Raw genomic sequence first — 25,417 nt, 5'->3', positions numbered from 1 at the left:
TGATCAATAGCACTATCATTAACCCTATTTGAAGATAAAGAAACTGAGCTTTAGTGTTAAATAGCTTATTCAAGGTTGTTCAGGTACCAATCATAATACCTGTTCCACTTATCCAATTATTGCATGACATATCCCCCAATCCTTAGGACATGAAAACAACCACCACTTTATTATGCTCGTGAATTCTACCGGTCGAACTCTGACAGGGAATATACGGGGTGACTTGTGTCCACTCTGTAATGTCTGGTTCCTTCCATTTCCACCAAGAAACAAAGGACTGCTTAAGGACCATTTCGTGTAGATTTTTATCCTGGCCCCGATTTTTCCATGTGATGGAGATGAAGCTGTGAAGCATTACACAAAGAGAAGATTTCAAACACAACAAGGGTAATTGTGAAAGTGCAGATGCCTCTGTACCAACATTTTGCCGTTTCTTTAATTTCAAGATTGCCTGTTGTGATCCCTCCTTATAAAGAGATGGTGGCAAGTTGGAACATTCATGCAACTAGAAAAACTCACTTTGAAATACAGATGCAAATGGATTCTCTTTATAAAGCCCAAGGTAAAATGCCTCATATGCCAGGTGATGGATTAGAATATTCCAGCACGGGTTTATGTTGTCAGCCCATATCAATACAGCCCCAATCAGAAGAGATTAGTCTGGCATTGTCAAGATTGTTGTCCAACAGTCACAGCTTAGAACTTAAAAGTGTCCTGTCTCGCTTTATATCAACATCACTGCTCAGTAACATCGAATAGAGAATAAAATGTATGCAGAGAATAATTTTTGACATGCAAGTTTAAATATAACAAAGGAAGCCTTTTACAATGTCAATGCATTCCAGTAACACAACATGTCTTTTATCACTCTGACCAAGCATATATGGATGTTTTAGTATTCAAAAACATCTCCAAGGTTTTTGGGGTTTTCTCACTCTTGTTGTAAAGTTTCTAATTTCTTAAAAGGCATTAATTCATGAAGGAGAGAAACTTTACTTTTCACCAACTTAATCCACACATGCTTTAGAATATTTGATACTTTCATTTACGTCCTCCCCAGTCTCGCCTTCACAGAGAGCCAGTAAAACACGCACTTGTACCAACAGAATTTGGGTGTCTTGTTCCATGAAGCATCTAATCCCTTGGAGCTTCAGAAGTTGAACTCCGGTTTGTAAAGAGGCAGTTCTGTGTCACTTTTCAAACCTCTGTCCAGACATAACCAAAAAAACGTCTTCTTACTCTGGCCAGAATAAGGAGAGAAAACATTTTCTTTATCAGCATCTTGACCAAAAAAGATGGACATTTTGATGGACTTTTGACTTTTGGACAAAAGTCAAAGTTGGACATTCAGCCCTGCAGTTTTGATCTCATCAAATAACATCTAATGTTTCAGAATGTCTGTGGCCCCTATTTGCCCACAGGAGTAACTCCGTTACCTCGTTCTAGAAGGCCTCTCGTGACCCAGCCCTGCCTATTTCCCACTGCCTCCCCCACACTCCCCATCTCACCAGCAAGCCTGCATTCCAGCCACAGTGAGCTGATGGGTGTTCTCCAAACATCCCCATGGTCTTTGGTGCTTTCTCTCTCTTGTTCTCTCCACCTGATGTTCCCTTCATCTACTTCTCCAACATAAAGTTACCTTACCTACAAAGCCTTCCCTTAACTTTCCCCCAGCACAAATGCATTTGCACACATACACACACAAACAATCACACACACCTTTCAGGCAGTTCACTTGTGTGTCCCTCTTCTCTGTGTTACCAACGCTTTTGGTTCAAGTCTCTAATATAAATGTTTCTCGCACTGTGTTGTATTTGTCTGTGCCTCTCCAGAATCATAGTTTATTTATATCTAACCCCAGTCCCCAGGAGAGCACCACTCAGCTGTTCATTCAAAATAATTTACTGAGCATCTGTAATATGCCCTACCCAGTTCCCCAGGGTCATCCTGTGGGTTGTGGGGTCCAGAGTGGATCACATGGATCTCTTCTCTTGACAATGTCTGGAGGAAACATCTGCTTAAAATTAAGCAGGGGCAAAAATTAATAGGGGCAACCTTGGAAAACCTCAGAGCTGAAAGCAATATTAGACATTATCTGGTATTGTCTAATTCTCACCTGTAAAGGTGAGGAAACAGCTGAACACCAACAAAGTGAATTAGTGGTAGTTGTGCTACAACACGCAACTCCTCACTCTTAGCAGGCTCAGTGGTCGGTTTCCCCTCCCCTACCCACTCCACCCTGATGCCTCCTCTCAATAGTTTTGAGTCACTACTAACATCACATTTGGCCTTACAGGGTGAAAATGCTCATGAGATTTAATAGACTATGCCTCCAATTCTACAGTCACTACCGAACAGGACAAGGAATAATAATATGGTTGCTTATCAATTAGTTACTAGTTGAACACTTCAGAAACTGACCCCGACTGATTTGAGAAGAATAATTGATTGAGAGGATATAGAGTAGCTCATGGAACTCCCAGAAAGTCTGAAAAATCAGACTCAGAAAGTAGGTAGGAACAGGAAAGAGTGGAAAGCCAGAACAGAGTCAAAAATCCTATCACGATAACCATCGGGGAAGGCACCACTGCCAGCACCAGCCGCTGCCCGGTGCAGCCGACTGCATCGCTAATGTTGCCCTGGACAACGGGTTTGGCTACAGCCATCACTGCATCCATAAGCTCTCTGCTCTCCCTCCATCTTTACCTCATTTGTTCTAAATTTAAACCTGGACCCATTGGGTGAGTCGCATGCCCAGGCCTTACAGCCAGAGGAAGAGGCACTCTTATTATCAATTGCTACCTACAAATTGCCCCCCCAAGTTTAGCAACTTAAAGACTTTAGTAATATCTCTCTCAGCTCTAGGGGTTGCTTGGGGTCAGCAGGGCACTTCTCACTCAGGACCCCTCATACACTGCAAACAGAGGTCAGTAAAGGCAAAGGCTGGTTTGGACAATAAAGGGATGATTTTTCTAGGCCTATTTTTCTTTCCTCGTTAAGTGCTTGAAATTTTTCTTTTTTTTTTTCTCTATTTTCTCTTGCTGTTTTTTTTTCTTGTCTTTATTTCCTTCTTTTTCTTCCAGGTACAGATGGCACAGTCTTCTGTGATTGTGCTTTCAAACCCCCAAGGATCAAACCTCTGGGGACAAACAGATGAAAAGACAATGGGATTTGAGAGAAGGCTGGGTTCACTGGGGGCAGATTCGGAGTCCTGACCTGTGGGGGGAGGAGGTGTTGTATTGGGGAACAGACATCCCTCAGGCAGACAGTAGTGGGGGACATAAGCTGCTGTACCCTGAAGGGTGGGTCTGGATGAGTCTCAGGTAGCTCTCTCACATGCTGGCAGTGATCCTGGCTGCTGACCAGAGCAACTACATGTGGCCCTTGCATGTGGCTTGGTCTTCTCTCAGCACAGTGGCTAGCTTCTGAGGGGGAACATCCCAAAAGCGAGATTTCCAAGAGATGGAAGCACTTCCATGCTAGGAGGTATGATGTACTGGGGCTCAGCTTTTGAGATTAGAGAAAAGCAAAGTCTGGCCCTTACAGCTTTTGGGGTGGGGGTTGCTTGGGAATGTTCGGTGCTAGACAACCAAAAACACTGAAAAGCAATTTCATGGTGCAGTAAGTATACATTTTCTCATGGGCATATGGGTTCCAGCGTACAGGGGTAGGCAAAAGTAGGTTTACAGTTGTGAGTCCATGAAAGGCAGGGCTTCTTCTTGTATTATTTATCAATTATAGTATTACAACAGTAAACCTACATTTGCCCATCCATGTATTTCTTAGAAAGATCAGCCGTACAAATTTACAGCACCATCACAGATAAGCACTTTTGGTCATTTTGAACAGGAAATGGAAAAGTCATGTGCACCCAGGGATGTCTATTCCCCAATGTGAAGATCCCCCCCCCCCACAGGTCAGGACTCTGAATCTGCCCCCGAGTGAACTCAGCCTTCTCCCAAGTCCCGCTGCCTTTTCATCTGTTTGTCCTCAGGAGTTTGATCCTCGGGGGTTTGAAAGCACAATCAGAGAAGACTGTGCCATCTGTACCTGGCAGAAAAAGAAGAAAACAAAAAACAAGGAAAAAAAGAGCAAGAAAAACAGAGAAAAAAAGAAAAATTTTAAGCACTTAACGAGGAAAGCAAAAATAGGCCTAGAAAAATCATCCCTTTATTGTCCAAAACAGCCTTTACTTTTCTTGAACCTTCATTTTCATTGAGTCCAAAATAGCCTACTCTTTTGATAAAATATTAATTTTTTCATAGAAAAGTATATAACTTTCATAAAAGTCTTTAGAGTCGTATCTAGAAGCAGCAATACGAAAAAGCAGCAGGGTATTCGAGTCACTCGGGCACTCTTTCCAAACTGTTGCCTCCGTGGTGGGGGTCTCTGGCCAGAGTGAGACACATTTCAACTTCTCTGGTGATGATAGATCCACAGCCATTCGTCCAAGACCATTTATTTGGTGAGCGCATTGCGGGTTCCCAGCACTCTTCCGGGTCCTGGGGGCAAAGACTGCCAAGTCAAACGTCCTTGGCAGACTGGCTAGAGGAAGGATATCTGTTCCAACGACACTGCTGATAAAGATTCCTACTGTGCTCACACAAATGAACAAAAGAAAACACGCCAAAATGCCAACAACGGTTATGTAGGATGGCAGAATTGTTCTCAATATTGCCTTTATCTATATTCAAAGTTCCTGAAATAGGTTATATCTGAAAAGATACTTTTGTTGTAGGTTGAATTATGTTCTCTAAAAAAATAAAGTTCTAACCCTCAGTAGCGATAAATGTGACTTTATTTGGAAATAGGGTCTTTACAGATGATCAAGATAAGATGAACTTGCCCTGGCTGGTGTGACTCAGTGGACTGAGTGCCAGCCTGCAAACCAAAAGTCACGGGTTCAATTCCCAGTCAGGGCACATGTTTATGTTGTGGGCTGGGTCCCCAGTTGGGGGCATGCAAGAGACAACTAATGGATGTATCTCCTGCACATTGATATTTCTCTCCCTCTCTTTCTCCCTCCCTTCCCCTTTCTCTAAAAATAAATAAATAAAATATTTTTTAAAAAAGATAAGATGAGGTTATCAGGATTATGGTAGCCTCTAATCCAATATAATTGATTGTGTTCTTATAGAAACGGGAAACTTAAACGGAGACACACACAGAAGGTAGATGATGTGAAGACGCAGGGAGAACACTACTGAGAGTGCGAGAAGCATGGGGCGGATTCCCCCTCACGGCCTCAGAAAGAAGCAACCCTGCCCACATCCTGATTTTAGACTTCTAGCCTCCAGAACCGTGAATAATAAGTATCTGTTGCCCTAAGACACCTGGTTTGTAGAACTGTTACAAAAGCCCTAGGAAACTTAAAACTCTCACAATTAAACTTTTGAATCCTGGTAAGATGAAGTTTTACATACTTATTCAACAAACAACTATTTAAAAAGCACTTTAAGAAAACAGAATTTTTGCCCTGACTAGTGTGGCTCAGTTGTTTGAAGCATCATGCTGTAAACTGAAGGTTGTGGGTTTGATTCCTGGTCAAAGCACTCTGATTAGCCCCTAATTGATTGGCAACTAATTGATGTTTTTCTCTCATCTCTCTCCCTGTTTCTCTCTCTCCCTCTCCCTCTGTCTCTCCCTCTGTTCCTCCTTCTCTCCTTCCCTCCCTCCATCCCTCCTCCTTTCTCTAAAATCAATGAGCATGTCCCTGGGTGAGGATAAAGAAAAAAAATTTTATGGCTGGAGATTAGGACAAGAAAGGGAAAATAGAGAACAAGGAAGAATAGAAAGCCCTGTAGTATTTATTAGGAGTGTTCTGAAGCAGAAGAGAACAATTTAGAGATTATAAGAAGAAGCATGACCTTACTAGGTTTTTATTTAGAAAACCCATTCAGTCAGTGTGCAGAATAAATGGATTCAAGAACCAGACTAGAAGCAGGAAGGCCAGTTTAGGAGACTGTTAAAATAAACTAGACAAGCCATGAAGATGACTTGGATCGCATGGAGCCAAAGAAAATGAAAAGTAGATAAATGTGAAATATATTTAGGAGAGTGAATCAATAAACCTCAGTGACAGGTCATGAGGTTGAGAGAGTGTCAAAAATGACCCCCAAACTTTTGGGTTTTGCAGCTGGTTGGATAATAAACCTGCCTCTTTCTATCAATACTTCTGTACAACCAGTGTGCTCTCTGGTTCAATGCACATGAAGGGATCACCACTGTGCCATGTTCAGCCTGTCATTCACATAATCAAGGTCTAAGTTCCTCTCTCTGGGACACACTTAGGAACCTGGTTTTTCAACATCCCAAACAAAACCAGTGTCTGTGTGAGGGTTATTTCTGTTCACCATAATGGTCTAGGGCCACATTCAGCCAATCTGCCATAGCTCATTACAGCAGTTTTGGGTACCGATGCTGGAGCCAGAACTCTGAGGTTTGAATATTGATTCTGCCACTGTGGGACCTTGGGCAAGTTCCCCAACCTCTCTGTGCCTCAATTTTCTCCACTATAAAAATGGTAATTATAATATTATGCACTCCATAGATTATGCTGGCCAATGAGTCGATATACATAGGGGATTTAAGAACAGTGTGACTCATACACAACATGGATTAAAACTCAGGGGTGTCCAACTTGCAGCCCACAGGCTGCATGGAGCCCAGCATGGCTGTGAATGCAGCCCAACACAAAATCATAAATTTGCTTAAAACAGTATGAGTTTTTTTGTGTGTGGGATCACGTGTCACAATGTGTTTAATGTGTGGCCCAGAGACACCAAAAAGTTGGACACTCCTGTAAATAAAATTAGTCACTGTTGTTAATAATGATGATGATGACATTGTTATAACTTGCTTAAACCCAAAGTTCCCAAACGTTCATCTCTGATGAAGTTTATCAGTCTGCTGCAAAATTTTTAGTTGAACATTTCCAATTGTCTTTTCTTCAGGAAGGATTGTCCTTTCTCTGGGAATATAGCCTTCCTATTTGAAAGGGATAGGAAAAGAGGGTATGGTAAAAATATGCTTTCCTTTAAAACATGATGATGATAGTAAAGGATAGTTGGTTGGGTTTCTTTTTTGATGTCCAGACTTCAAGTAGATGTTGGTCTATCGCAAAATAACTTCAACATCTTGTTCTATGAAACCCAAAACTCTGAGAATCACTGATTAAGATAATAGTATGAGGAAGTGGATGTCACCAAAACTGTATTATAGCAAGAAAATGACACCAGATGGCAAATCAAATTCAGAGAGACAAATGAAGAACATTAGAACTGGTAAAAATTAATATAAAAACTCAAATATGTATTTGTTTTTTCAACTTTTTTTTAAAAGACATAGATTACATAAAATAATTTTAATAGTGTATCATTGACTTTGTAACATACATAAACACAATGTGTATCATAACAGCAATAAAAGGGGAAGAGGAGAATGAAACTATGTAGGAATACAGTTTCTATATGGTAATGATAGTAAGTTAGTATAATTTAGATTTAGATAATTTATTATGTATATGGTAAGCCATAGAGCCACTAATAGGAAAACAATTTTAAAAATGTATTCTTGCCCTGGCTGGTATGGCTCAGCGGATTGAGCACAGGCCTGTGAAGCAAAGGGTCGCTGGTTTGGTTCCCAGTCGGGGCACATGGCTGGGTTGCAGGCCGGGTTCCCAGTGGGGGACCCATGAGAGGCAACTGCACATTGATGTTTCTCTCCCACTCTTTCTCCTTCCTGTCCCCTCTCTCTAAATATAAATAAAAAAAATATTTTTTTAAAAAATAAATTAATTTAAAAAAACGTATTCTTAAAAATTAAAGAGATTACAGTGTTACACTGGAAAAAACACTTAATGCAAAAGAAAAATGTAAAGGATAAAGAGAAGAACAAAAATAGCATAAAGCACACAGAAAACAAAAAGAATATAGCAGGTATACACTTAACAATATTAATAACATTAAATAGGATTAGATCAAACAATCAAATCAAAAGGCAAAAAATACCAGATTTAACTTTTTTTTTAAATCAAGACCAACTATATGATGTTTACAGGAGACGTACTTTACTTTCAAAGATACAAATAGGATGAAAGTAAAGTGATGGAAAAATACATACCATTCAAAGAGAGGACTGGAATAGATATACTAATATCAAATGAAGTAGACTTTAAAACAAAATTTTACTAGAGATAAAGAACATTTCATAAGGATAAGAGTTCATCCATCAGGAAAATATAACAATTATAAACATGTGTCCTTGACAGAGACTCAAAAACACATGAAGTAGAAAAGACAGAAATGAATGGAAAATGGACAATTAAGCATTAAGAGTTGGAGATCTTGCCCTGGCTGGTGTGGCTCAGTGTATAGAGTGCCAATCTGTGAACTGAAGGGTCACTGGTTTGATTCCCAGTCAGGGCACATGCTTGACTTGCAGACCAGGTTCCCAGTAGGGAGCACTTGAGAAGCAACCACACACACACTGATGTTTCTCTCCCTCTCTTTCTCTTTCCTTTCCCCTCTCTCTAAAAAATAAATAAATAAAATCTTTTAAAAAAAGAGTTAGAGATCTCAATACTCCACTTTTGGGACTAGACAACTTAAAAATCATTATAGCCCTGGATGGGCATCTAACTTGGTTAGAATGTTTTCCCAGTGAACCAAGGTTGCTGGTCCCATCCTCAGTCAAGGCACATATAAGAATCAACCAATAGGTTCATCAATTAGTGGAACAACAAAATTGATGCTTTTTTTCCTCTCTATCTATCTCTGTCTCTCTCTAAAAAAATCAATAAGTAAAATTTTTTTTAAGTTTAAAAAAACAAAAATCATTATAAAGCAACAGGACCAACAGACAAATAGAGATGTCTAAAGCACTACAGCCAACAACTGAAAAAGGTATCTTATTTTCAAGTGTATCTGAAATATGTGATAGTCCACAAGATAATGCTCAATAAATTTTGAAAGATTGAAATGATTCAAAGTACTCCAACCACAATAGAATGAGAAATCTAAAAAACAATGTTTGAGAAATTAACAAATGCAGAAAGTAAAAACACACTCCTAAATCACCAATGATTCAAAGAAGAAATCACAAGGAAAATTAGAAAACATTCTGATATGAGTGAAAGTAAAAATCCAATATACCAGAATTTACCAGACACTAGTGAAACAATTCTTAGAGGGAAATATATAGTTGTAATAGACAACATTGTAAAAAAAAATTCTCAAATCAAGAATGTCATCTTCCACCTTAAGAAACTAGAAGTAAAGCAAACTAAACTAAAATCTAGCAAAATAAATAAAACAGTAAATATCAGCATAGAAGTGATAAAACAATTTTTTAAATATGGAAAAAATCAATGACACTAGAAGTTGATTTTTGAGAACAAATTTTCAAAACTTTAGCTAAACTGATGGAGAAATAAAAAGTAAGGACAAATTACTAAAATTAGAAATGAAAGAAGCAAGAATATTATTAACAAAAATAAATATAGAAAATACTCTGAACAACTGTATGCCAAAAAGTTAGACAATTTAGACAAAATGAACAAATTCCTACAAACTACTAAANATAAAACAATTTTTTAAATATGGAAAAAATCAATGACACTAGAAGTTGATTTTTGAGAACAAATTTTCAAAACTTTAGCTAAACTGATGGAGAAATAAAAAGTAAGGACAAATTACTAAAATTAGAAATGAAAGAAGCAAGAATATTATTAACAAAAATAAATATAGAAAATACTCTGAACAACTGTATGCCAAAAAATTAGACAACTTAGACAAAATGAACAAATTCCTACAAACTACTAAAATTTATCAATAGTTATATAATGTGTATAAGCCTATAACAAGCAAATAGAATGACTTAATGATTTTAAAATGACCCACATAGAAAAGGCTACATCCAGAGGCCTTCAGTGATCAATTCTATAAAATAATTAAAGAAGTATCTATAATACTCTTTCATAAATCCTTTCAAAAAGGTAGAACACTTGCCAAACTCATTCCATGAGACTAACATTACCCAGATACCAAAACCAATACCCAAGAGATCACAAAAAACCCCAAATCCAGACCAATATCCTTTATGAATATAGATGCAAAAATTTTCAACAAAATCTAGCAAAATGAATCCAGCAACATATAAAAAGGGATTGTACACAATAAGCAAGTGATATTTATCCCATAAATGAAATTTGTAACTGATACAATAAACCACAATCAATAAAGAATAAAAGCTGCATGATCAATAAAAGAAGAAAAAGCATTGACAAAAGTCAACATGCCTCCACAATAAAAACACTCCACAAATTAGAAATGCAGTATAAGAGAATTTCCTCAGCCTGATAAAGGACATCTACAAAAAACTGACAGCTAAAACTATACTTAATGGTGAAAGACTGAATGCTGCCAGCCTGAGATTAAGAACAAGATAAAAATGTCTGGCTGGTATAGCTCCGTGGATTTAGCTCGGGCCTGCAAACCAAAGGGTTGCTGGTTTGAGTCCCAGCCCAGGGCACAAGCCTGGGTTGCTGGCTGGGTCCCCAGTAGGGGGTGCATGAGAGGCAACCGTACATTGATGTTTCTTTCCCTCTCTTTCTCACCTCCTCCTCTCTCTAAAAAGAAATAAAATCTTTTTAAAAATGGCAAACAACTTTCACTCAACATCTTCCTGAAGATTCTCAGCAGAACAATTATGAAAAACAATGAAATAGGGTGCAGGGCTGGGAATACAAGAAAGAAACTGTACTTGAACAAAAGTTAAATAAAAAAAACAATGAAATAAAAAGTATCAATATTGTAAAAGAAAAATAAAACTATTCACAGAGGATATGATCTTGTTTACAGAAAATCCCTATGAAATCCCCTAAAAAACTATTAGAATAAATGAGTTCAGCAAGTTTGCAAGATACAAAATTAATATACAAAATTCAATTGTATTACTACACAGTAGCAATGAGCAACACATACATGAAATTAAGAAAATAATTCATTTACAATACTATCAAAAAATTAAATATATCAGAATAAATTTAGCCAAAGAAGCACAAAACATTCTGAAAACTTCAACGTTGAAGGAAACTTAAGAAGATATAAATAAACAGAAGGATGTTCCATTTTTATGTATCAGAAGACACAATATTGTTAGGATGACAGTACTCCCCAAATTCATGTACAGACTGAAGACGATTTCTACCAAAACCCCAGCTGGCTTTTTTGCAGAAACTGACAACTGATTCTAAAGTTCACATGGAAATGCAAGGGATCAGAATAGCCAATATAATCTTGAAGAACAAAGTTGGGAGACACATTCTTCCCAACTCAAAACTTACTAACAAGCTATACTAATCAAGACAGTGTTAGGATAGATATATAGTTCAATGGAATGGAATTGAGATTTCAGAAATAAATGCTCACATTTATGGTCAAGTGATCTTAGACAAGGGTGCTAAGTTAATTCAATAGGGAAAAATAATTGTCAACAAATGGTGCTATCACAGAAAAGAACAAAATTGAACCTTTACCTCTATATCTGATTTTAAAATGCTTTCATTAGTCATCTTCTTAGTACCTAAAGGAAATGTAAGTCAAAACCACTTCACACCAACTTCCAGTCAAGATGGTGCCATAGGTAAACATGGCTCACTTCTTCACACAACCACAACAAAATTACAACTAAAATATAGAACAACCATCACTCAAGACTGTCAGAAATTGAGTTAAATATAAGTCTGAAAACTATGGAATTAAAAAACCACATCCATCCCAACTGGTAGGAAGGGCAGAGATGTGGAATGGGCTGGTCCCTCACCCACATATGGTGGATAAAACTTCTGGAGGCATATCTCAGGAGTGAGGAGCCTCAGCCCCACACCAGGCCCCCAGCCTAGGGCTCCAGCACCAGGAAAATAAGTCCTCACAAATTCTGGCTGCAAAACCAGCCGGGACTGAATTGATGGAAGAAACTGCTGGAGCCCCAAGCAGTTTTTCTTCAAGAACACACACACACAGACTCACCTACTCAGACTCTCTCCTTCTAAGCTCCAACACAAGGGTAGCAGCTTGAAAGGCACCAGTGCCATAAAGGGAGAAACTGGAGTGTCTGGCATCAAGGCCAGCAGAGGCCATTGTTCCTTTTCTAAACCCTACCCCCACAGAACTGGCAAGGTGGTACCATATCTGAAATTCCAACAACCTGGCTAACACTGTTTGACCTGCCTTGGAGATCCCCAGAGACTCTGCTCCACCCAACATATGGCCCACCCCAGCTGCCTTTCTGTATGAATGGCTGGCCTTGGCTCATGCTTGACAACTTCCTAAATCCTCTCAAACAAGTAACAGCTGGCCTCAGTGAGTCCCAGGCCTGGCACTAGCAGCAAACCAGCCTAGATTCACAGCTTGGCTTTGCCTGAGAATCTTCAAACTCAGCACAAGTAGCAGCCACCTCAGATTGCATCATAGCTCAGGCAGGGTGGCCCTGGACAAAACACAGGTCGGGGCTGACCTTTGCCTGTGCCATCCAAGAAACCCCAGTGTTTGTACACCCAGTGGACAGTTACAGCCACTACAGTACCACCACCCTTTCCCTGCAAAGCTGATTCTCCAGAAGGGTGGAGGTTGGTGGTCAGTGGCCACAACCAATCCTTGAAGCTGATTGGCCTGGCTAAATCCCTCCCATTGATCTGCCAACAGTAACCAAGGCTCAATTACAAGAGGAGAGTGTACTCAGCCCACACGAAGGGCTCGCCTCAAGTACCCAGCATGGGTGATAAGGGAAGCGGTGCCACTGGGCCCTCCAAGACATCTACTACATTGGGCCACACTACCAAGGCATGGAGACAAAGCAGTTCTACCTAAGACATAGAAACAAACACTGGGAGGCTGCCAAAATGAGAAGACAAAGAAACATGGCCCAAATGAAAGGACAGATCAAAACTCCAGAAAAAGAACAAAGGGGAGATAAGCAATCTATCAGATGCAGAACTCAAAACACTGGTTATAATGATCCTCAAGGAACTTAGTGAGGACTAAACAACATAAAACAGATCCAGTCAGAAATGAAGGATACACTAATTGAAATAAAAACAATTTACAGGGAAACAACAGTAGAGTGGATGAAGTCAAGAATCAAAACAATGATTTGGAACATAAAGAAGCAAAAAGCAATCAGAACAAAAAAAAAGAAAGAGTTCAAAAAAATGAGGATAGTATAACCTCTGAGACAATTTCAAGAGGTCCAACACTGGCCTTATAAGAATGCCAGAAAGAAAAGGGAAAGAGCAAGAAATTAGAAATCTATTTGATAAAATAATGAAGATAAAGTCTCTAATTTGGTGAAGAAAATACACATGCAAGCCCAGGAAGCACAGAGAGTCCCAAACAAGATGGATAGAAAGAAGCCCACTCCAAGACATATCATAATTAAAAAGCCAAAAGTTAAAAGATCAAAAGAGACTCTATTTATTCATTCATTTATTTATTTATTTATAATTCTTGTTCAAGTACAGTTTTCTGTCTTATATTCCCAAAAGAGACTCTTAAAAGCAGTTAGAGAAAAGAAGTTAAGTTACCTATAGGGGAGTTCCCATAAGACTGTCAGCTGGTTTCTCAAAAGAAACTTTGTAGGCTAGAAGGGATTGGCAAGAAATATTCAAAGTCATGAAAAGCAGGGACCTACAGCCAAGATTGCTCTACCCAGCAAAGCTATCACTAAAAATCAAAAGACAGATAAAGAGCTTCCCAGACAACAACAACAACAAAAAAAAAAAAAAAAACTAAAGGAGTTCATCATCACCAAACGATTACTATATGAAATGTTAAAGGGACTTATTTAAGAAAAAGAAAATCAAAACTATGAACAATAAAATGGTAAAAAGTACTTATCTACCAACAACTGAATTTAAAAAATAAACTATGCTAACAAGAAGAAGAGAAACAGAATCACGGATACAGGGAGTGTTTTGATGGTTGCCAGATAGGAGGTGGATGTGGGGGATGGGTGAGGAGGTGAGAGGATTAAGAAGTACAAATAGGTAGTTACAGAATAGCCATGGGGATGTAAAGTACAGGGTAGGAAATAGGGTAGCCAAAGAACTTACATGCATGGCCCATGGACATGAACAATGGTGGGGTGATTGCCTGAAGGAGTGGGGGTGCCAGATAGAGGGGAGCAAAAGGGGAAAAACCAGGACAACTGTAATAGCATAATCAATAAAACACAATTTTTTTCAAAACCACTTAACACCCATTAGAACAGCTAAATTTTTTAAAAGACACAGCAATAATATTTGTTGGCAAGGATGCAGATAAACTATAGCTACCATTTATTGTAGGTGGGATGGTAAGATGGTACAGTCTTTTTGAAAGATAGCCTGGTATTTCTTTATATTAGTAAACAGTTACAATGACCCAGCAATTTCACTCCTAGGTATATGAGGTTGGTCCGAAAGGTATCCAACCATGTAATATGAAAAATAGAGACATTTACTGAAGAAGATACAAGAACATTGTACATAGGGCAATAATGCCCCAGTCCCCTTCAAAGTAGGCACCTTGGGACCTCACTCAGTTCTCCCAATCACCATCAGCTGTCTCCTCATATATTCCTGAATCTCATCAACAGTCTGAAATCTTGTCCCTTTCAGAGGTGATTTTAGTTTGGGGAAAAGCCAGAAGTCGCAGGGCGATGAATCTGTATGGGGACTGAGTCGCCTGGGTGATTTGATGTTTTGCCAAAAATTTATGCATGAGACGTAGTGCATGAGCAGGCACATTGTTGTGATGAAACTGCCAATCATCAGTTGCCTGTAGCTGCCCCCTGCTGAATTATCCAAATAGTTTCCATAGAGGAATGTTCAAGCTTAACACAAAATTGGATGCAAATTCATTGTTGTACTCTCTCAGTCATTTTAAATGTGATGGCCACACAGTACACATGCTTACTCAGTGGCATCTACCTCCCCTTCTGACTAGTACAGTGAAGTCATCATTGTTCACTCATGGTCATTCAGTCCATTCTCCTGAGATGCCAGGTTACATGGATGTCATCAAACTGTTCTCATTATACTAACAGTGTTTGGACTTTTTCCAGACAGACTTCATATATCCAAGAGAAATGAAAATCTATGTCCACACAAAAATGTGTACACCAATATGTATAGCAGTATTATTCATAATACCCAAAAGGTAGAAATAATCTAAGTGTCCATCACCTTATGAATAAGTAAAAAGTGCTACCTTCATACAATGAAATATTTGGCAATAAAAAGGAACAAAGTGTTGATACATTCTGCAACCTGAATGAGCTTTGAAAACAATATGCTTAGTGAAAGAAGCCAGTCACAAAAGGACACATGTTATGATTCCATTTATATGAAATATCTTACATAGGCTAATATATGGAGAAATTATTCATCTACATACAGATATATGTAGATATAGCCTGCTAATGGCTTCAGGGTTTCTTTTTGGAGCAATGAACATATTCTAAGTATAAATTATGGTGATGACTACACACTTAATATACTAAAAACAATTGAATTATACTTAAATCTATAAATTGTATGGTATGTGAGTATTATGGACTGAATATTTACATCCCCTCAAAATTCGTATGTTGAAGCCATAACCCCCAGTATGAGGGTATTTGGAGGTGGAGCCTTTAGGAGGGAATTAGGCTTAGATGAGGTCACGAGGGTGAGGCCTCCATAGTGGGACTGGTGTCTTCCTAAGAAGAGATACCAGGGCATTCACATGCCCTCTCGGCCGTCTGAGGACACAGCAAGAAACCTGCCCTTTGCCAGCCAGGAAGAGAGCTCTTCGTCAACCATGAACAGACACTGCCAATACTTTGATCTTGGAATTGACAGCTTCCAGAACTGTGAAAAATAAATGTCTATTGTTAAGTCGCCCAGTCTGTGGTATTTTGTTACAATAGCCTGAGCTAAGACAGGGAGGTACCTTAATAAGGACTTGTAAAAATTTATTGGGATGACATTGGTTAATAAAATATATAGGTTTCAAGTGTACTCTCCTATGATACATCATCTGTATATTGCATTGTATGCCCACCACCCAAAGTCAAATTTTATGTCACCATATACAGGGGCAGGCAAAAGCAGATTTACCATTATTTGCATTGAAAAAGACATACAGGTTATGATTATTACAGTAGCTTTATTAACTCTGTGTTTCACATACTCAAAACTATAAACCTATTCCTGCCCATCCTTGTATTCTACCCCCTTTATTATACCCCAGCCTCCTTCTCTCTGGTAACCACTATAATGTTGTCTGTGTCTATGAGTTTCTGTTTGTTTTTCTTGTGTGTTGCTTTCAGTTTTATATTCCACATATGAATGAAATCATGTGATTCTTGACTTTTTTCTGTCTGACTTTTTTCACTTAGCATAATATTCTTAAGATCCATCCATGTTGCTGCAAATGACAGTATTTCATCTAATGCCTGAGTAGTGGTCAGAAGACCTGAACCTATACTTCTCCCAAGAAGACATGCAAATGGCCAACAGATATATGAAAAGATACTCAACTTCACTAACTATTAGGGAAATGCAAATCAAAACTACAATGAGATACCACCTTAACACCTGTTACTATGGCTATTATCAACAATAGAAGTAATAACAAGTGTTGGAGAGGTTGTGGAGAAAAAAGAACCCTCATTCACTGCTGGTGGGGATGCAAACTAGTACAGCCACTATGGAACACAGAATGAAGTTTCCCCCCAAAATTAAGACTAGAGTTACCAGATGCTCCAGCTACCCCTCTTCTGAGCATATATCCTAAATATTTAACGACATTTATTTGCAAATATATACGCACCCTTATTATACTCATTGCAGCATTTTTCATGGTAGCCAAGACATGGAAACAACCAAAGTGTCCTTTGTTGGGAACCTCCCTGCCTGATTTCAGAAGCTGTAACCACCCCCCATGGCTAAGGCTGAGTAGAGAGAGACCTTGCGACCATAAGCCACTAAGGAGACAAAGCTTACCTCCCTGGCAGGGGTGCTGCCTCTGCCCCCTTTTACTTCTTTCACTCTGCTTGGCCTTGGGCAGATGACTGGGTAGCCAATGACTGGTGAGATTCCTCAAAGGAGGGATGACCTAAGACAGGCGCAGTGGGCCCATAAAGGGGCCCATAGGGAAGGACTTGGGGGACTATAGAGAAAGGGGGTGATGGACCCTCACTCCTCAGCTTTGACAGAGCCTGAGTCCTCATTCTGCCTGTGATAAGTCTTCTAATCTCTTGACTGCCTTATTTCCCCTACCTGACTTAAGCTGGGAACAATGACAGAAGGCAGTGCAGCCCTGGAAAGGAATGGGAGGGTGAACAGTTCTAAAAAAAGAATTTATAAAATCCTGTGAAACCTGCTTTGCTAAGAATGCCCTCAATTTTCTGATAAGGGTCCAAGTATGAAATCAGTTTGTTTCCCAAAGTTTTATAGCCCTTTAGCTAACTGATCCTGACTCAGAATAAGCCCTCATAGTTCTTTGAATGTTATCTATTGTTTGATCATTACTGCCTGACAATGATGAATGAAGACCTTTCTTGAGGTACTTCTCCCAGAAAAGCAGTAAAAGCCTGTCCAGGCAGGAGTCAGGGCGCTCTCTCACTCAGAGAGTGGTCATGCTGTCCCTTTTCCCCACAGGACTTCTGCAGTCTGGGTGAATTTGTTCATCGCATCAACAACACCATGGACACTGCTGGTCAGAGTCCGAATCAGTCCTTCAATAGATGATTGGATAAAGAAGATGTGGTACACATATACAATGGAATAAAGGGGTTTTTTTTAATGAGCAAGAATTACTTGGGCAGAAAGAAAGGAAAAGAATGTATCATATGTAGAGTTTTCAAGGAAAGGCACAAGGACAGAAATACCCAAGGGACCCAGGCGACTAGAATACAGTTAGGAAGAAAGACTAGAGAAACAGAACTTTGAAAATGTAACTTAGTGCCTGCGTTAAATGGCAGGTGGAGACGGTTTGCCTTTTCTTGCAGATGAAGGACACTTGGATGTTACATTATCTCTGCAACATTTCCTCCTCCAAATAAACAGAACACTTTGCTTTCGAAGGCAAATGACCAGAAGCTGGTGATTAGGACCAGACTGTCTTACAGACATGGAGGACTTAGTAAAACAATCTCCCTACTAACAAGTATCACCATAGTAGTTTCCAGTTTGTTTATTTTTCCCTTACACGGCTGCCTGTTCTTCTAGCCCACACTTTCCCCACATGCATCAACACTCTTGCACGCCGTGCCCTGTTCACAACAGGTTTTGTTTGCACTGAAAATGGAATAAACAAACTATCTGGGTGAGGGAAAAAAAATGTGGTGTCTTCCCTTTCTTCCCTGCCCCCAAGTAATAAGCTACACTATATTGGCTTCATTTTCCTTTACCTCCCCTAAGAAATACCACCAGTCATAAATATTGTAGCTGTCCCCTTGACTCTGGCTGACATTTCATGCAAAATTCATTTTAGAGAACATCCACCTTCTAGTGATTTATAACCGAAGTGTTAGGGATTTCAGAAAGTACAAGATTTGAAATACAACCAAACAAAGACCTCACCTTGTCAGTCACTGTGTGCTCTTTTTCCGGTGGGTGGTGGTGCATTAAAAACTTATTGTTCTGAAATTAGAAACAGAACAGAACAAACCCTCTATGTTCTTGTGGAAGGAGTTTCATGGTCATTATATAAAAGACACGGGGGAAATGCCTGCTGCCTTGCTATCAACTGAGGCCTGAATATTTCAGTATGAGAGGGAAACGCCAGACCTTAAGGGGACCTCCGTTATAACTGGAGATAAGAAACAGATATAGAATACTTATCTTCCCAAGAAATGCTTTCATAGAAGGAGTTCAGGTAGAAAGGCAGGGCTGAAAAATGGAGGTAGGGCCTGAAAACTCAAGTCTAGGACTCTGTTTCCAGTTTGGATGCTAAGCCAAGTCATGTTTAGTTTATCATTTAGCTGTCCTGGATCACTTGTGGAATGGAGATCATCAAAGTAGCCTATCTTGTGCTGCATAGAACCTTTAGTTTAGAAAATAATTAAAAAGGCAAAACAATCACAAATCTGTAGAAAAGAGACTAGGTCACATGAGGAAGCTTTGAGCAGTAATAACACATAGTTCAAGAGGAATTTGAGATACAACGGGGTTAACTATTTTAATATGAACCTACATACTCACTCTCACTTTTTCTAAAGGAACAAAAGAGTTTTCCTCGGGATGTTCAGAAACCACTGGCTTTGTACTCTCACGTAACCTTCTTAACCTTGACTTGCCTGTCACTTTAAATATTTAGCCATTTAAACAAGCACTGGAACACCTGCAGTACAGAGAGAACATTTCATTTCCCTACTAGAAAAAACCATCAAGCAAATTTAAATAAATCACCTCAATGTATCTCCAGTAATGGCCCAGCTGCCCGGTTATTTGTCCCCGACTTGCCGTTAGACTTAACTTATCCCTGCCTGGTGGATTTATCTAACAAAAGCGCAACGTGTTGTTGACATTCTTTGGAATAAGGAGAATATCTGAAAAGCTGTACAAGGAAACAGGGGAGTGATTTTGCCATAGCTAAGAAGGAATCTGTTTACACCACCTCGCAGTTCGCTGTCCCGCACCCCTCCACAACGTCCCAGCCCCCGGCCCCCACCCCTCTCCCCCACGCAGTCACAGCAGAATGCTGTCAGGCAATGGTTCTCTAGATGCGTTCCCATAGCAGCAGCAGTTTCACCTGGGAACTTCTTGCCAATGCAAATTCTCAGGCCTCACCCCAGACTTTCTAAATCAGGACCTGTGAGTGGGTCCCAGAGGGCTGTGGTTTAACAATCCTTCCAGGTGGTTCTGATGCACACACCAGTATAGGAACCCCTCTCACCGTGGAAAATAGTCATGCCTGACTCCAGTCTTCTTTCCAGAAAGCTCATAATCAAGCTTATCATCCTAGGACCATCAGAAGTGACCTTAGTTTGGGGAATTCTGTTTGCATTTTTAGAGCAGAACCTACCCAAAAAGTCTAAAGCCGTTTGGGTTATGCAGGGGTTTGGTTCTTTTTTTCCCCTGCTTTCATAATTAGACCATCACGTAGACTAAACAGAGGTATCAGTATTCCAGTCAGAAGAGGGGAGTTGCCTGGGATCCTCACATGCCCTCTCTCTGGGCATTAGATACAGAATAATTTCTTTAAGGATCTTGCCACTTCAGACTCTTCTAGACAAGACGTAGACCTGGCAAGGAAGGTGGTGAGGAAGCCAGTTCTCTGGAAAGCCTGTGCCATCCACAGGCGTCACCTAGTGGGCATTGCTGAGAGGGAAGTGGCCCTGGGGCCTCTCACAACATGCCTCACACCTGACTTCTTGTGACTCAGGGACCCCCACAGAGACCTCACTCTGCAGTGATAACAGCTCTAGGCAGGGAACACAAGGCCAGGCTGGCCACAAAGCGGAGCTGGTGGTTTCTAAGCAAATGGTGCTACATTGCCCTGATAAAGGTTGGGAAATGAAAAACACTTTTAAAGAACATATGTAAAATACCATATTTAAAAGCAAGGTCTGAGAAGTTTGTCACACCCCAACTTTTGGGTTCCAGAAGAAAGTACTGTCAAAACAAACACACACATCTCTGGTTTGCCTCTAGGCACAGCCCCAGTTTCTATCAGACTTTGTCCTATAAGAACTGTCAGACTGGCCTGTCCACTTTGTTCTCAATGTTTTTTGGATGCTGTGATCCTCCAGGGCACTCTGATGTATTAATCCATCAAGCCCTTCTGACCCCCTACACCCTGGTCTCCACCTTCTGCCTCTCTCTTTGGTTCTGTTCCTGGCTCGAGCTGCTGCCCTCAACGCTCCTTCCCCGTGGCTCAGTGTTACAAACTCAGTTTTACAGCACCGCTCAGACTCTACTCAAGGTTTGTGAACGGGGTGGAACATTCCAGTGACACAGCACTGTTGTCAGGAGGCTCTGGCGTGACTCTCTCTCACATAGGTAAAGAGGGAACTTGTACATGGCCAGACACCCGCCGGTGAATCGGGAGGTCTTCCATGAGCTCTGCAGCTTGTTTCCTTCAAGGGCAGTCGTGTGGAATAAGGGTGACATATCATACTACCAAATTTCATTTCAATGCCTCAAAATCCACTCTCCGCCCCCAAATTTGCAGGTTCAGGTGGAAAAGAACCAATATCTTTATGGTTTGAGAATTTTTTCATACTTAAAGGGAAATTTTTTAAAAACTTTTTCTTAAGGAGGTGGCTAAATTATAACAGGCTCGAATATCACAGTTGGTAGGACCCACAATATCGGGAGACAGGGTGATCCCCCTCCATGGAGAAAGAGCTCCAGAGCGATTAGCAGGAGATCTGGGAAACCACCTGCGACCCGAATTGCCTCCACTTTAATGAGAGGACTGTGACCTTCACAGAGGGAACAGAGCACAGATTGCAGGTGTCCACTTAGTTGGACAGATGAGTTTAGCTTCCATTTCCTTATCTCTGAGAGGGGGAGAAAATTACACTGGCATGCTAGTAAGAAGAATAGTAGATGCTTAATTAATGTCATCTGTTATCCTTCTTGTTAAATATTGACTATTACAGAATAGAAACCATTCTAAGTATCAAAATAATAAAATAAACACTGTGGTTACAGCCTAAGGAAAGGAGTCTGCGCAGTATCTTTGCAACACCCGGGGCGCTCTTGTCCGTCCTCCACCCACAGCACCGCTGACTTTTCTTCTCGTGCCCTGAAGTCTGCCTCGTCAGCCAGAATAAGCAGGTTCGCACTTTAAGGCTGGCACCTGTTTACTTATTGGCCCAGCAGAAATCATCAAAGGCTTCAAGGATAGGCCTCGCTTCAGTTGTGAGCTCTCACATTCCCAGACTCCTCAGATCCAGTGTTTTCCCAACTTTTCACCTGCTTTCTCACCTGGTGCCTCCTTTTGAGCACAAGGGTCAATGTGTTCCTTGGTTTGTTACCAAAGGGTCCAGGCACTTCCTGGCCCAACCCATGCCTAGATCTGGCCCCTGCCTCCCATTCCCAGCCTTGCCTCTGTTTTCCCCGTGCTGAATCCAGTCATCACCCTTGCCCAGCTCAATGTGAAATGTACCAGAGGTGGGTGAGCTCTGCCCGCATGTTGAAAGGTCAGGGACAATAGCGAATAAGGTGGGAGAAAGGATCCTTGGAGAGAAGATTATGAACCCAGGGACAGAAGCAATAAATCTCCTCTCTTTAGGGCCTGCCAGTGTGATGACAGTGAAAAGTTAACCTGATTCCAACCCCAATAAGGCAGCATGTTAAGTTGGGAGCCTAACATTTCAGACTAAAAGACTGTGCTTTGTAAGAAATTGCAGAGCCGTGCACAGGCATGTTGGGTTTTCAAGACACTGTTGCGGGGAGAAGTGTCTTAAGCACAAGAAAAATGGCTTTCTTTTCCTTCCACATTCGCTTGCCCCTCCATCAGTCTCCCTCAAGCCAACAACTCACTTGCATGCCCTTGGTGCCAGGTCTTATATGGTGCCAAGTCCACACAGCCAAATGAAACCATCTGGTCCACGGTAATGAGAAAGGCCTGTTCCTAGCACCCCAGGACATGCCAAAGAAAAGAGGCTGGCCTGTGCCTACATACCAGAAAAAGACAATAAGCCTAATTAAATGTGGGGCAGGGCACAAAGTATGGAGCTAACACTTTATATGAGACTGATTGCAGTTGTGTAGCTATTAAGCCTTATGGCAATTGTTCTCCGAGCGCTGCAGCATCAGCCTCATTGAGAATGTGATAGAAACGCAATTCACAGACTCCTTCCAGACTCACTAAATCAGAAATGCGGTGAGGGTGGAAGGCAATATTTGGTTTAACAAGCCTTCTAGGTGATTCTGATAACCACTAAAATGTGGAACCCACTGCTCCATAGCAGTTTCTCAACCTTGGCACTACTGACAATTTGGGACAGGTAATTATTGTTGTGGGTGCTCTGCTGTGCATTGTGGGACATTTGGCAGTGTCCCTGGTGAGTCCACACCAAAAGCCAATAGCATTCCCCGCTCAGTCATGACAAGTCTCCTGACACAATGCACTGTCCCGAGATGACCGAATTGTGGCAGGTGAGAACCACTGCTTCGTGGTAGAGCATTCCCTGGTGTGATTGGAATTATTCTGATCGATGTAGTTTCACAGTACAAATACTAGTGCAAAATTATCCTATACTTCTGTAGAATATTCAAGGGATAAAAATCTGGAAAGACTCTGAAAGGATGTCAAATTAACCCAGATTCCTGGAAAATCTCTAGTTTCTGGTTATCTTTGAATTATGGCATTACAGGTGACAATTATTTATTTTCTATAAGCTTTTTGGGTTTTTTCTGTTTTCCAAATGTTCTACTCCAGATGTGTATCATAATTAGAACAGAAAACTTACAGGAAATAAAAGAAAAATGACATGGATAAACATTAGCATATTCTCATCCAGATATTTCTTCCTTCACTTCAGTTTAGCAGGAAAGTATGAGTCCAGCATGACACATGTGCTTTTTGCCAAATCTGCTTGCATCGGACATCTGAAGACTAGCATTTGCATACTGTGTTTTATAAATTACCTGTTGCTTTATACATATCATCTTGTTTGACTATCACAACAATCCTTTAAATAAGCCTGGAGCCCCAAATTCCCTCTACTAGTAAGTTTCAGGTCTTTAAACTTTGAGTCAGGTGATCATTCCAACTACTTTCTCCATCATGACAACCTGAAAGCTTTGCTCTGCTTGGAGGCCCAGACTCTGGAACTGACTTACCTAGACCTTTGGTAAATGAAGTGTGGTCCCCATACCAACAGCATTGGCATCACCTGAGCAAAGTAGCATCTGGGGAGAAATGAGCCACCATAGACCAGAATCTCATGGCCCCTTCAGACCTAGTCAATCAGAATCTTTAGTCTAGCGAGCTCCCTGAGTGAGTTCTATGCACATTAAAGTTTGATAGTCCCTGACTTGGGCCACTGTACTGGTACCCATCTAGAGGCTACAATCAATATTTTATTTCTCTTCATAGTCCCTACTCCATAGCACCATTTGGTACTTGCTCAATTTATCAGTTCTTTAATCACTGCTGTAATAAATCACCATAAGCTTAGTGACTTTAATTAGTGACTTTGAAGGAAAAATACACTATTGACTTACAGTTCTAGAGGTCTTCCAAAAGGGTTTCACTGGACAAAGTCAAGGTGTCATCAGGGCTGTATTCCTTCTGAAGGCTGTAGGGAGAATCCATTCCCTTTCCTGCATAGATTCTAGAGGTCATATGCACTCCTTGGCTTTGGCCCTTTCTCCAGTTTCGAAGCCAGCAGTGTCTTCATAGCCTCTCCTCTCCCTCTCCTCTCCCTCTCCTCTCCCTCTCCTCTCCCTCTCCTCTCCCTCTCCTCTCCCTCTCCTCTCCCTCTCCTCTCCCTCTCNAAGCTTAGTGACTTTAATTAGTGACTTTGAAGGAAAAATACACTATTGACTTACAGTTCTAGAGGTCTTCCAAAAGGGTTTCACTGGACAAAGTCAAGGTGTCATCAGGGCTGCATTCCTTCTGAAGGCTGTAGGGAGACTCCATTCCCTTTCCTGCATAGATTCTAGAGGTCATATGCACTCCTTGGCTTTGGCCCTTTCTCCAGTTTTGAAGCCAGCAGTGTCTTCATAGCCTCTCCTCTCCCTCTCCTCTCCCTCTCTCTCTCCCTCTCTCTCTCCCTCTCCTCTCTCTCTCTCTTCCCCCCCTTTTTCTCCCCTCTCTCCTCTCTGTCTTTCCCTCTCTCCTCCCTCTTTTACTCACCAGGGCCTTGTGATTACATTGAGCACACCTGGATAATCCAAAATAATTTCCCCATTTCAAGATCATTAACTTAATGACATCAGCAAAGTACAAAGTAGAATATTCACAGATTCTAGGGATTAGAAAATGAACAAATTAGGGAGGTGATGTTCTACCTATTGGGACTCATTAAATGTTTGTTAAATTGGATTCAAATGGGCTAAACTGATCTGCGGTGTCTCTCTTTCCCCCTGACTCCCGTTCTATCCGGAACAGCATCTCCCTTCCATGCACTGGGCACTCACTTCCCCGGAGTCAGTCTACCGCCCCATCTTCTTTGCCACTTTCCCGTCTGCACCAGAGCGCCTCCAGCTGGCCTGCTAGTCACACTTTTCAGCTTGGTTTTTAGCAACTAACGGTCAGTGTCTGAGCTCGTTTCCACCCACTCCCATCTCACCTGCCCAGGCTGGTTCGCTACCCACCGCTGCGCTCCCTTCTTTTTCTCCCTCCCTCCCTCTGTCTTCCCATGACTCTGGGCGAGGCCACCGGCCCGCCACCCGCCACCCGCCTGTTGACCCAGCTACCCCCCTTCCTGT

The sequence above is a fragment of the Sturnira hondurensis genome, unplaced genomic scaffold, assembly GCF_014824575.4.
Source record: "Sturnira hondurensis isolate 20B ecotype Veracruz unplaced genomic scaffold, ASM1482457v3 Scaffold0013515, whole genome shotgun sequence".
Taxonomy (NCBI): Eukaryota; Metazoa; Chordata; class Mammalia; order Chiroptera; family Phyllostomidae; genus Sturnira; species Sturnira hondurensis.
This window is presented reverse-complemented; position numbering follows the sequence as displayed.